Below are 12,793 nucleotides of genomic sequence, written 5' to 3'. Positions count from 1 at the left end.
CAGTTCTGACTTACATACAAATTCAACTTAAGAACAAACCTACAGAACCTATCTTGTACGTAACCGGGGACTGCCTGTATTTGCTTCTGTTGATATGGGAAATTATATGGGCATTATTCAGTAGAGAAGATACAGTCATCACTGTATGCTATCCCTCCGAATACCTGTAGAAACAGATACACGAACACTCGCTAAGCCGATGCCGTAAATATTCAGCACTTAAAATCATTGCATATGCTCTGTAATGGTTTACCACCTCCCCAAAAAAATCACAATAATACGTCCATTACAGCTAACGCGGGATCGCAACACTTCGGCGTAGACGATAGTATTTTTCATCGGAATTGCACATTTTTGTGAAAGCCTTTAAAATGACAAAGGATTCCTTAGAGGAGCGGCATTATGCATTGTTATCAGCATGGCGTAATTTGACTGTTGACAAAGTATCTGTGATGGCAGTGAGAAGGGAAGCAGTTAGCAATGCTGCGGATTGTAATCAAGAAGATGCTTAGCTGTGCAACACTGCATCTTGAGTGGATTTGAATCAACATTGCCTTCAGGGGACACAGGCATACGAAAAAAAAAAAAAAGTCCATTCATTTTTAGTGAGAAAATTAGAGTGGCACTTCATGAAGTGAAATTTGACATGCGTTAATTGCTGCGCAGTTCTCCTAATTAGGGATTTTCACATTCTTTTACTGTTGTCAAGCTGATGGCATATTGTCTTCTTGGACCAAATAGTAAAATTGTCATATGTGTTCATCGCCAAATTTTATGTTTGTCTGGGCTTATGATTTGTGAGTACATTTTTCTTAGATGGATATCAGGGCCGTTTATCAAAAAATTAAAAAGTTAATTACGGCCTAGGTACGCCGCATATTACATTTTTTTTTTTACATTTTTATGGTGGAGTTTTGGGGAATTTTGTGTCTTTTTGATTAAGGCAATATAATTAAATTTTATTATGTATATTATATTTGTTATTTTTCTTATTACTATTAATATTGGTTTTACTATGAATGTATGTGTAGTTTAATTTTATTATATTTTTTTCACATTTTCTTTTCCTTATTATTATTATTCATTATTATTATTATTATTATTATTATTATTATTATTATTATTATTATTATTATTATATTATTTAAATATTATAATTATTATTTAAAGATTATTTATATTTCTTTTTTTTCATGATCACTACACAATTTTTTTTTTAATGAATTTATTATTTTATTATACCTTACCGTATTTGAGCAAATTTGAAATCAATGGGTTGTTTTATGAGATTCATTGTAATACAGGTACACTACTTTATTTTACTTTTTTTTTCCGCGTGTGTTACTTTATTTGAGCAAATATGAAATTAATGATTTTTTTAGCCTTTCCACCCCCACTTAATCCATTAACATATTGAGTTTTTTCAATTTTCCATTTCCTTTCAATAACAATATTAATGTCAGGGGGCAAAGCTTGATTGGAACTAAATTACTTGTTACCTGATGGCATTTATTTATATGGCATTGAATTATAAAGCTTTGCTATTGTCATGCCTTAGGCGAATTGTTTATGACACCAGTAATAGGAGTAATTGTTATTGTTGAAATTACCTGTCAGCTACCCATAGCTGTGGCCCTTGTCCCACTGACAAATAGTGACAGGGGAGAGGGATCGTCCACACGTTCTCCTGATGACTTCTCCTCTGATAATAAGGAGTGCGAGGCCTCTGATAATTTGCCTGTCACTGTTGAGTGCAGCTCAGACAGAGTTGGCCAAATTGTTGTCATTCACTTTGACAAAGACAGCAAAATGTTCAATGTGAGGAGGAGCATACACATCCTTACACATCCTTTACTTGGTTAAAAAGATGGCTTGGATCCAGTACAGCAGCCATAGGAGATCTGTAAAACTGAAATTCATTTATCATAATCCATATCAATTCTGTCACAAGGATTAGCACGTGAAATAATACATAAACTATGCATTCTGTCTATCTATTGTTACACATATACATATACATATATGTATATATATATATTTATATATATTTTTTGAATGTGAAATATGTTCTTGTATATTTGTGCATATAGACAATTATAAACACATATATGCAAAATTAAAAAATAATAAACTAATAAATCATGCACATTTCTTGCCATGGATGTCTTTCCATCTCAGGAGATCATCTGCATTGAGGGGGTTTTTCTTCTACTTCTATAGGGGGTTTATTAAGATACAGTTTACCCTGAGTAACTGAGTGATGGACCTTCTAGTTGGCATACATAATTGAGTGATGGACCTTCTAGTTGGCATACATAACTGAGTGATGGACCTTCTAGTTAACATACATAACTGAGTGATATGGACCTTCTAGTTAACATACATAACTGAGTGATATGGACCTTCTAGTTGGCATAAATAACAGAGTGATGTGGACCTTCTAGTTGGCATACATAACTGATTGATGTGGACCTTCTAGTTGGCATTCATAACTGAATGATGTGGACTTTCTAGTTGGCATACATAACTGAGTGATATGGACCTTCTAGTTGGCATAAATAACAGAGTGATGTGGACCTTCTAGTTAGCATACATAACTCAGTGATGAACCTTCTAGTTGGCATACATAACTGAGTAATGGACCTTCTAGTTGGCATACATAACCGAGTGATGGACCTTCTAGTTGGCATACATAACCGAGTGATGGACCTTCTAGTTGGCATACATTACCGAGTGATGAACCTTCTAGTTGGCATACATAACCGAGTGATGGACCTTCTAGTTGGCATACATAACCGAGTGATGGACCTTCTAGTTGGCATGGATTACCGAGTGATGGACCTTCTAGTTGGCATACGTAACCGAGTGATGGACCTTCTAGTTGGCATGGATTACCGAGCGATGGACCTTCTAGTTGGCATACATAACCCGAGTGATGGACCTTCTAATTGGCATACATAACTGAGTGATATAGACCTTCTAGTTGGCATAAATAACAGAGTGATGTGGACCTTCTAGTTAGCATACATAACTGAGTGATGAACCTTCTAGTTGGCATACATAACTGAGTGATGGACCTTCTAGTTGGCATACATAACCGAGTGATGGACCTTCTAGTTGGCATACATAACCGAGTGATGGACCTTCTAGTTGGCATACATTACCGAGTGATGGACCTTCTAGTTGGCATACATAACCGAGTGATGGACCTTCTAGTTGGCATGGATTACCGAGTGATGGACCTTCTAGTTGGCATACATAACCGAGTGATGGACCTTATAGTTGGCATACATAACCGAGTGATGGACCTTCTAGTTGGCATACATAACCGAGTGATGGACCTTCTAGTTGGCATACATAACTGAGTGATGGACCTTCTAGTTGGCATACATAACTGAGTGATGGACCTTCTAGTTGGCATGCATAACCGAGTGATGGACCTTCTAGTTGGCATACATAACTGAGTGATATGGAATTTGCCATACGTAAATCAAGTGGTACGGCATCACTCAATTCATATACATTGAGATACATTTACCACCAATTCATTTTTATTAATGACAGCAAATAAGTGTAACATCCCTGCTGTGTGAGAGAACACTTCCTCCCAACCTCTGATATCAATAGGCGGAGGCCTACTGTTTCTAATAATGAATTTAGCCCTGTGTTGGCTATTATGTTGATGTTATTAGGTTTTTCATTTATGTACTTTTAGGAGAGAAATCAGACAAAATGTTTATGGCAGCAGAATCATATAGAGGAAAGGGTATACAGAACATGTTAACAAAATGAGCTTATTTTCTGTAATTATTATAAAAAATAAATGTCAACAAAAAATGTAAAAAAAAATTCTACAGTTAATTACACAGTTTTTTCAGTATCAATAAATTACATTTAGGTGTTTAATAGAGATGAGCGAACATGCTCGTCCGAGCTTGATGCTCGGTCGAGCATTAGGGTACTCGAAACTGCTCGTTGCTCGGACGAATACTTTGCCCGCTCGAGAAAATGGCAGCTCCCGCCGTTTTGCTTTTTGGCGGCCAGAAACAGAGCCAATCACAAGCCAGGAGACTCTGCACTCCACCCAGCATGACGTGGTACCCTTACACGTCGATAGCAGTGGTTGGCTGGCCAGATCAGGTGACCCTGGGATAGACTAGCCGCTGGCCGCGCTGCTCGGATCATTCTGTCTCTGGATGCCACTAGGGAGAGAGCTGCTGCTGGTCAGGGAAAGCGTTAGGGTGTTCTATTAGCTTACTGTTAGGCAGGAGTGATTCTCAAAGAACCCAACAGCCCTTCTTAGGGCTACAATAACGTTCTACTTTTTTTATTTTAATTTGCATCTTTTACCATTTTGTGAGGAATTAGCAGGGGGACTTGCTACCGTTGTGTTTAGCTCTTAGTGGCACACATATCCATAGCAAAGGCTGAAGTGGCAAAATTCAGTAGGGGTTGGATTTCTATTAGGCAATAACTCAGTGTCATCTCATCTGGCATAGTAGTGTGCTTCCTTTGATACTTGGCTAGAAAATAGCCATAGGAGAATACAAATAGCTTCTTGAAGCCTACAGTAGCGTTCTATATATTTGATTTCTGGTTGATCTGCTGGTGGCTGTAGTTTCTGCAGTGCATGTACTTGCCAATTCTGAGCAATTTGTAGTGAGACTTGCGACCGCTGTGTTCTGCGCTTAGTGGCGCACATATCCATAGCAAAGGCTGAAGTGGGAAAATTCAGTAGGGGTTGGATTTCTATTAGGCAATAACTCAGTGTCATCTCATCTGGCATAGTAGTGTGCTTCCTTTGATACTTGGCTAGAAAATAGCCATAGGAGAATACAAATAGCTTCTTGAAGCCTACAGTAGCGTTCTATATATTTGATTTCTGGTTGATCTGCTGGTGGCTGTAGTTTCTGCAGTGCATGTACTAGCCAATTCTGAGCAATTTGTAGTGAGACTTGCGACCGCTGTGTTCTGCGCTTAGTGGCGCACATATCCATAGCAAAGGCTGAAGTGGGAAAATTCAGTAGGGGTTGGATTTCTATTAGGCAATAATTCAGTGTCATCTCATCTGGCATAGTAGTGTGCTTCCTTTGATACTTGGCTAGAAAATAGCCATAGGAGAATACAAATAGCTTCTTGAAGCCTACAGTAGCGTTCTATATATTTGATTTCTGGTTGATCTGCTGGTGGCTGTAGTTTCTGCAGTGCATGTACTTGCCAATTCTGAGCAATTTGTAGTGAGACTTGCGACCGCTGTGTTCTGCGCTTAGTGGCGCACATATCCATAGCAAAGGCTGAAGTGGCAAAATTCAGTAGGGGTTGGATTTCTATTAGGCAATAACTCAGTGTCATCTCATCTGGCATAGTAGTGTGCTTCCTTTGATACTTGGCTAGAAAATAGCCATAGGAGAATACAAATAGCTTCTTGAAGCCTACAGTAGCGTTCTATATATTTGATTTCTGGTTGATCTGCTGGTGGCTGTAGTTTCTGCAGTGCATGTACTTGCCAATTCTGAGCAATTTGTAGTGAGACTTGCGACCGCTGTGTTCTGCGCTTAGTGGCGCACATATCCATAGCAAAGGCTGAAGTGGGAAAATTCAGTAGGGGTTGGATTTCTATTAGGCAATAACACAGTGTCATCTCATCTGGCATAGTAGTGTGCTTCCTTTGATACTTGGCTAGAAAATAGCCATAGGAGAATACAAATAGCTTCTTGAAGCCTACAGTAGCGTTCTATATATTTGATTTCTGGTTGATCTGCTGGTGGCTGTAGTTTCTGCAGTGCATGTACTTGCCAATTCTGAGCAATTTGTAGTGAGACTTGCGACCGCTGTGTTCTGCGCTTAGTGGCGCACATATCCATAGCAAAGGCTGAAGTGGGAAAATTCAGTAGGGGTTGGATTTCTATTAGGCAATAACTCAGTGTCATCTCATCTGGCATAGTAGTGTGCTTCCTTTGATACTTGGCTAGAAAATAGCCATAGGAGAATACAAATAGCTTCTTGAAGCCTACAGTAGCGTTCTATATATTTGATTTCTGGTTGATCTGCTGGTGGCTGTAGTTTCTGCAGTGCATGTACTTGCCAATTCTGAGCAATTTGTAGTGAGACTTGCGACCGCTGTGTTCTGCGCTTAGTGGCGCACATATCCATAGCAAAGGCTGAAGTGGGAAAATTCAGTAGGGGTTGGATTTCTATTAGGCAATAACACAGTGTCATCTCATCTGGCATAGTAGTGTGCTTCCTTTGATACTTGGCTAGAAAATAGCCATAGGAGAATACAAATAGCTTCTTGAAGCCTACAGTAGCGTTCTATATATTTGATTTCTGGTTGATCTGCTGGTGGCTGTAGTTTCTGCAGTGCATGTACTTGCCAATTCTGAGCAATTTGTAGTGAGACTTGCGACCGCTGTGTTCTGCGCTTAGTGGCGCACATATCCATAGCAAAGGCTGAAGTGGGAAAATTCAGTAGGGGTTGGATTTCTATTAGGCAATAACTCAGTGTCATCTCATCTGGCATAGTAGTGTGCTTCCTTTGATACTTGGCTAGAAAATAGCCATAGGAGAATACAAATAGCTTCTTGAAGCCTACAGTAGCGTTCTATATATTTGATTTCTGGTTGATCTGCTGGTGGCTGTAGTTTCTGCAGTGCATGTACTTGCCAATTCTGAGCAATTTGTAGTGAGACTTGCGACCGCTGTGTTCTGCGCTTAGTGGCGCACATATCCATAGCAAAGGCTGAAGTGGGAAAATTCAGTAGGGGTTGGATTTCTATTAGGCAATAACTCAGTGTCATCTCATCTGGCATAGTAGTGTGCTTCCTTTGATACTTGGCTAGAAAATAGCCATAGGAGAATACAAATAGCTTCTTGAAGCCTACAGTAGCGTTCTATATATTTGATTTCTGGTTGATCTGCTGGTGGCTGTAGTTTCTGCAGTGCATGTACTTGCCAATTCTGAGCAATTTGTAGTGAGACTTGCGACCGCTGTGTTCTGCGCTTAGTGGCGCACATATCCATAGCAAAGGCTGAAGTGGCAAAATTCAGTAGGGGTTGGATTTCTATTAGGCAATAACTCAGTGTCATCTCATCTGGCATAGTAGTGTGCTTCCTTTGATACTTGGCTAGAAAATAGCCATAGGAGAATACAAATAGCTTCTTGAAGCCTACAGTAGCGTTCTATATATTTGATTTCTGGTTGATCTGCTGGTGGCTGTAGTTTCTGCAGTGCATGTACTTGCCAATTCTGAGCAATTTGTAGTGAGACTTGCGACCGCTGTGTTCTGCGCTTAGTGGCGCACATATCCATAGCAAAGGCTGAAGTGGGAAAATTCAGTAGGGGTTGGATTTCTATTAGGCAATAACTCAGTGTCATCTCATCTGGCATAGTAGTGTGCTTCCTTTGATACTTGGCTAGAAAATAGCCATAGGAGAATACAAATAGCTTCTTGAAGCCTACAGTAGCGTTCTATATATTTGATTTCTGGTTGATCTGCTGGTGGCTGTAGTTTCTGCAGTGCATGTACTTGCCAATTCTGAGCAATTTGTAGTGAGACTTGCGACCGCTGTGTTCTGCGCTTAGTGGCGCACATATCCATAGCAAAGGCTGAAGTGGCAAAATTCAGTAGGGGTTGGATTTCTATTAGGCAATAACTCAGTGTCATCTCATCTGGCATAGTAGTGTGCTTCCTTTGATACTTGGCTAGAAAATAGCCATAGGAGAATACAAATAGCTTCTTGAAGCCTACAGTAGCGTTCTATATATTTGATTTCTGGTTGATCTGCTGGTGGCTGTAGTTTCTGCAGTGCATGTACTTGCCAATTCTGAGCAATTTGTAGTGAGACTTGCGACCGCTGTGTTCTGCGCTTAGTGGCGCACATATCCATAGCAAAGGCTGAAGTGGGAAAATTCAGTAGGGGTTGGATTTCTATTAGGCAATAACTCAGTGTCATCTCATCTGGCATAGTAGTGTGCTTCCTTTGATACTTGGCTAGAAAATAGCCATAGGAGAATACAAATAGCTTCTTGAAGCCTACAGTAGCGTTCTATATATTTGATTTCTGGTTGATCTGCTGGTGGCTGTAGTTTCTGCAGTGCATGTACTTGCCAATTCTGAGCAATTTGTAGTGAGACTTGCGACCGCTGTGTTCTGCGCTTAGTGGCGCACATATCCATAGCAAAGGCTGAAGTGGCAAAATTCAGTAGGGGTTGGATTTCTATTAGGCAATAACTCAGTGTCATCTCATCTGGCATAGTAGTGTGCTTCCTTTGATACTTGGCTAGAAAATAGCCATAGCAATAGGATAGGATTGTTTGGTTCTAAAAACTCAAAAAAAAACAAAAAACACAAAAAAAAACAAAAAACACAAAAAAACACACAAAAAAAAAAAAAAAAAGTAAAAAAAAAAAAAAAGTTATAACTCTCATTTTAAAAATGTTTAACCCCAGGGCTAGGGGTAGAGGACGAGGGCGGGGACGTGGGCGTCCAACTACTGCAGGGGTCAGAGGCCGTGGTCCTGGGCGGGGTGAGACACCACCTGCTGATGAGGGAGCAGGGGAACGCCGCAGAGCTACACTCCCTAGGTTCATGTCTGAAGTTACTGGGACTCGTGGTAGAGCACTGTTGAGGCCAGAACAGTGCGAACAGGTGATGTCGTGGATTGCTGACAATGCTTCGAGCAATTTGTCCACCACCAGTCAGTCTTCCACGCAGTCCACCCATGTCACCGAAATCCCCACTCCTCCAGCTCCTGCACCTCAGCCTCCTCCCCCCCAGTCTGCCCCCTCCCAGGAAAATTTGCCATTTGAACCGGCATACTCTGAGGAACTGTTTTCTGGACCCTTCCCACAGTCACAAACCACTTGTCCGGTTGCTGCTGAGCAATTTTCCGATGCCCAGGTTTTCCACCAGTCACAGTCTGTGGGTGATGATGACCTTCTTGACGTAGTGGAAGTGTGTAAAGAGGTGTCCGACGATGAGGAGACACGGTTGTCAGACAGTGGGGAAGTTGTTGTCAGGGCAGGAAGTCCGAGGGGGGAGCAGACTGAGGGATCGGAGGATGATGAGGTGACAGACCCAAGCTGGGTTGAGAGGCCGGGTGAACACAGTGCTTCTGAGACGGAGGAGAGTCCTCGACCTGAACAGGTTGGAAGAGGCAGTGGTGGGGCCAGACGGAGAGGCAGGGCCAGAGCTGGTGCATCAGCGCCACTGTCAACTAGTGAAGCTCCCGTGGTGAGGGCTCTTGCGGCGAGGGCTAGATCTTCAGAAGTGTGGAGGTTTTTTAAGGAAACACCGGATGACCGACGGACTGTGGTGTGCAACATTTGCCAAACCAGGCTCAGCAGGGGTTCCACCACTACTAGCTTAACTACCACCAGTATGCGCAGGCATATGAATGCTAAGCACCCCACTCAGTGGCAACAAGCCCGTTCACCTCCGGCCGTGCACACCACTGCTCCTTCCCCTGTGTCAGCTGCTAGTCAGCCCCCTGCCCAGGACCCTGGCCCAAAAACCCCATCGTCGCCTCCACGATCCTCCACAGCATCCACCAGCGTTCAGCTCTCCATACCCCAGACGCTGGAGCGGAAACGCAAATATAGTGCAACCCACCCGCACGCCCAAGCCCTTAATGTGCACATCTCCAGATTGCTTAGCCTGGAGATGCTGCCCTATAGGCTAGTAGAGACCGAGGCCTTTCGCAACCTCATGGCGGCGGCCGCCCCTCGGTATTCGGTCCCCAGCCGCCACTACTTTTCCCGATGTGCCGTCCCAGCCCTGCACCAGCACGTGTCAGACAACATCATCCGTGCCCTGACCAACGCCGTTTCTGACAAGGTCCACCTGACCACGGACACGTGGACGAGTGCTGCCGGGCAGGGCCACTATATATCGCTGACGGCACATTGGGTTAACTTGGTGGAGGCTGGGACCGAGACTGACCCTGGGGCTGCTCATATACTGCCGACGCCGAGGATTGCGGGGCCTACCTCGGTCCAGGTGTTTCAGGCCTACTATGCCTCCTCCTCCTCCCACCCCTCCTCCACCTCCTCCTCCGAACTACCATCCGTGGGCACGGCGCCATCAGTCGGTAGCTCTAGGCACAGCAGCAGTGCCGTCGCTAAGCGACAGCAGGCGGTGCTCAAACTGCTGAGCCTAGGCGACAAAAGGCACACCGCCCAAGAGCTATTACAGGGCATCACGGCGCAGACTGATCTGTGGCTGGCACCGCTGAACCTCAAGCCGGGAATGGTTGTGTGTGACAACGGCCGTAACCTGGTGGCGGCTCTGCAACTCGGCAGACTGACACATGTGCCATGCCTGGCCCATGTGTTAAATCTGATAGTGCAGCGTTTCCTCAAGACATACCCCAATCTGTCTGATTTGCTCACGAAGGTGCGCCGCATCTGTGCGCATTTCAGGAAGTCCAGCCCAGATGCTGCCACTCTCAGGGCAGCGCAGCGCCGCCTCCAACTGCCCGCTCACCGACTGTTGTGCGACGTGCCCACGAGGTGGAATTCAACACTGACCATGTTATCCAGAGTTTACCAGCAGCGCAGAGCGATTGTAGACTGCCAGATGTCAACTTCCACCAGAACTGGTAGTCAGGTCAGTCAGCTTCCTCAAGTCTACAATGAGGAGTGGACGTGGATGTCTGATATCTGTCAGGTGCTGAGTAACTTTGAGGAGTCAACACAGATGGTCAGTGGCGATGCCGCCATCATCAGCCTCACCATCCCGCTGCTTGGCCTGTTGAAAAACTCTCTGGTCAGCATGAAGTCGGAAGCTTTGCGCTCGTCACAAGAGACGGGGGAAGAATATTCCCTTGTTGATAGCCAAAGCACCCTGAGGTCTGTTTCTCAGCGCATATCGGAGGAGGTGGAGGTGGAGGAGGATGAGGAGGAAGAGGAGGAGAATGTTGGCGAGACACAAGAGGGGACCATTGTTGAGTCCTTCACTGTTCAGCGTGTATGGGCAGAAGAAGAGGAGTTGGAGGAGTTGGAGGAGGAGGAAATGGACAGTCAGGCCAGTGAGGGGAGTGAATTCTTACGCGTTGGTACTCTGGCGCATATGGCAGATTTCATGCTAGGCTGCCTATCCCGTGACCCTCGCGTTCAAAGAATTTATTCCAGCACCGATTACTGGGTGTTCACTCTCCTGGACCCACGGTACAAGCAAAATCTTGCCACTCTCATCCCTGCAGAGGAAAGGAGTGTGAGAATGCATGAATACCAGCAGGCCCTGGTGCACAAGCTGAAACAGTATTTCCCTTCTGACAGCGCTAGCGGCAGAGTGCGTAGTTCTGCGGGACAAGTAGCGAGGGAGAGTAGGCGAGCAGGCAGCTTGTCCAGCACTGGCAAGGGTACGCTTTACAAGGCTTTTGCCAGCTTTATGTCACCCCAGCAAGACACTGTCACCTGTCCCCAGTCTCGGCAGAGTAGGGCTGATCTTTACAGAAAGATGGTGAGGGAGTACGTAGCTGACCATACCATCGTCCTAAATGATCACACAGCTCCCTACAACTACTGGGTTTCAAAGCTGGACATGTGGCACGAACTGGCGCTGTACGCCTTGGAGGTTCTTGCCTGCCCTGCCGCTAGCGTCTTGTCCGAGCGGGTTTTCAGTGCAGCTGGTGGCATCATCACCGATAAGCGTACACGCCTGTCGACTGACATCGCTGACAGGCTGACGCTTATTAAAATGAATAAAGGCTGGATTTCTCAGAATTTCCAATCTCCACCAGGTGAAGGAAGCTCAACCTGAATAATTGATCCACTCCTCCTCCTCCTCCTCATTTTCCTCCTTCTCCTCCTCTTTGTACAGTAAAGCAGAGGAAAATGGCTATTTTTTGACAGGGCCCACTGGCTCTTGCTATACTTCATGCATTTAATTTTTCTGGAGGGCCACCTACCCGGTCCTCTGTTTGAAACAATTTTTGTGAGTGCCACATACAGGCACTCAATCTATTCCATTTTTCTGGAGGGCCACCTACCCGGTCCTCTGGTTTGAACAATTTTTGGGACTGCCACATACAGGCACTCAATCTATTCCATTTTACTGCAGGGCCACCTACCTGCTCCTCTGGTTTGAAGAATTTTTGGGACTGCCACATACAGGCACTCAATCTATTCCATTTTACTGGAGGGCCACCTACCTGCTCCTCTGGTTTGAAGAATTTTTGGGACTGCCACATACAGGCACTCAATCTATTCCATTTTACTGCAGGGCCACCTACCTGCTCCTCTGGTTTGAACAATTTTTGGGACTGCCACATACAGGCACTCAATCTATTCCATTTTACTGGAGGGCCACCTACCTGCTCCTCTGGTTTGAAACATTTTTGGGACTGCCACATACAGGCACTCAATCTATCCCATTTTACTGGAGGGCCACCTACCTGCTCCTCTGGTTTGAAACATTTTTGGGACTGCCACATACAGGCACTCAATCTATTCCATTTTACTGCAGGGCCACCTACCTGCTCCTCTGGTTTGAACAATTTTTGGGACTGCCACATACAGGCACTCAATCTATTCCATTTTACTGGAGGGCCACCTACCTGCTCCTCTGGTTTGAACAATTTTTGGGACTGCCACATACAGGCACTCAATCTATCCCATTTTACTGGAGGGCCACCTACCTGCTCCTCTGGTTTGAAAAATGTTTGGGACTGCCACATACAGGCACTATCCAAATTAAATTGTCTCCATAGCAGCCTCCACACGTTGTCTCCATTGCTACCTCCAAAAGTCGTCCATATAGCTGCCTCCATACATCGTCCCTTTATCAAACGA

The sequence above is a fragment of the Engystomops pustulosus genome, chromosome 3 (assembly GCF_040894005.1).
Source record: "Engystomops pustulosus chromosome 3, aEngPut4.maternal, whole genome shotgun sequence".
NCBI classification, from domain to species: Eukaryota; Metazoa; Chordata; class Amphibia; order Anura; family Leptodactylidae; genus Engystomops; species Engystomops pustulosus.
This window is presented reverse-complemented; position numbering follows the sequence as displayed.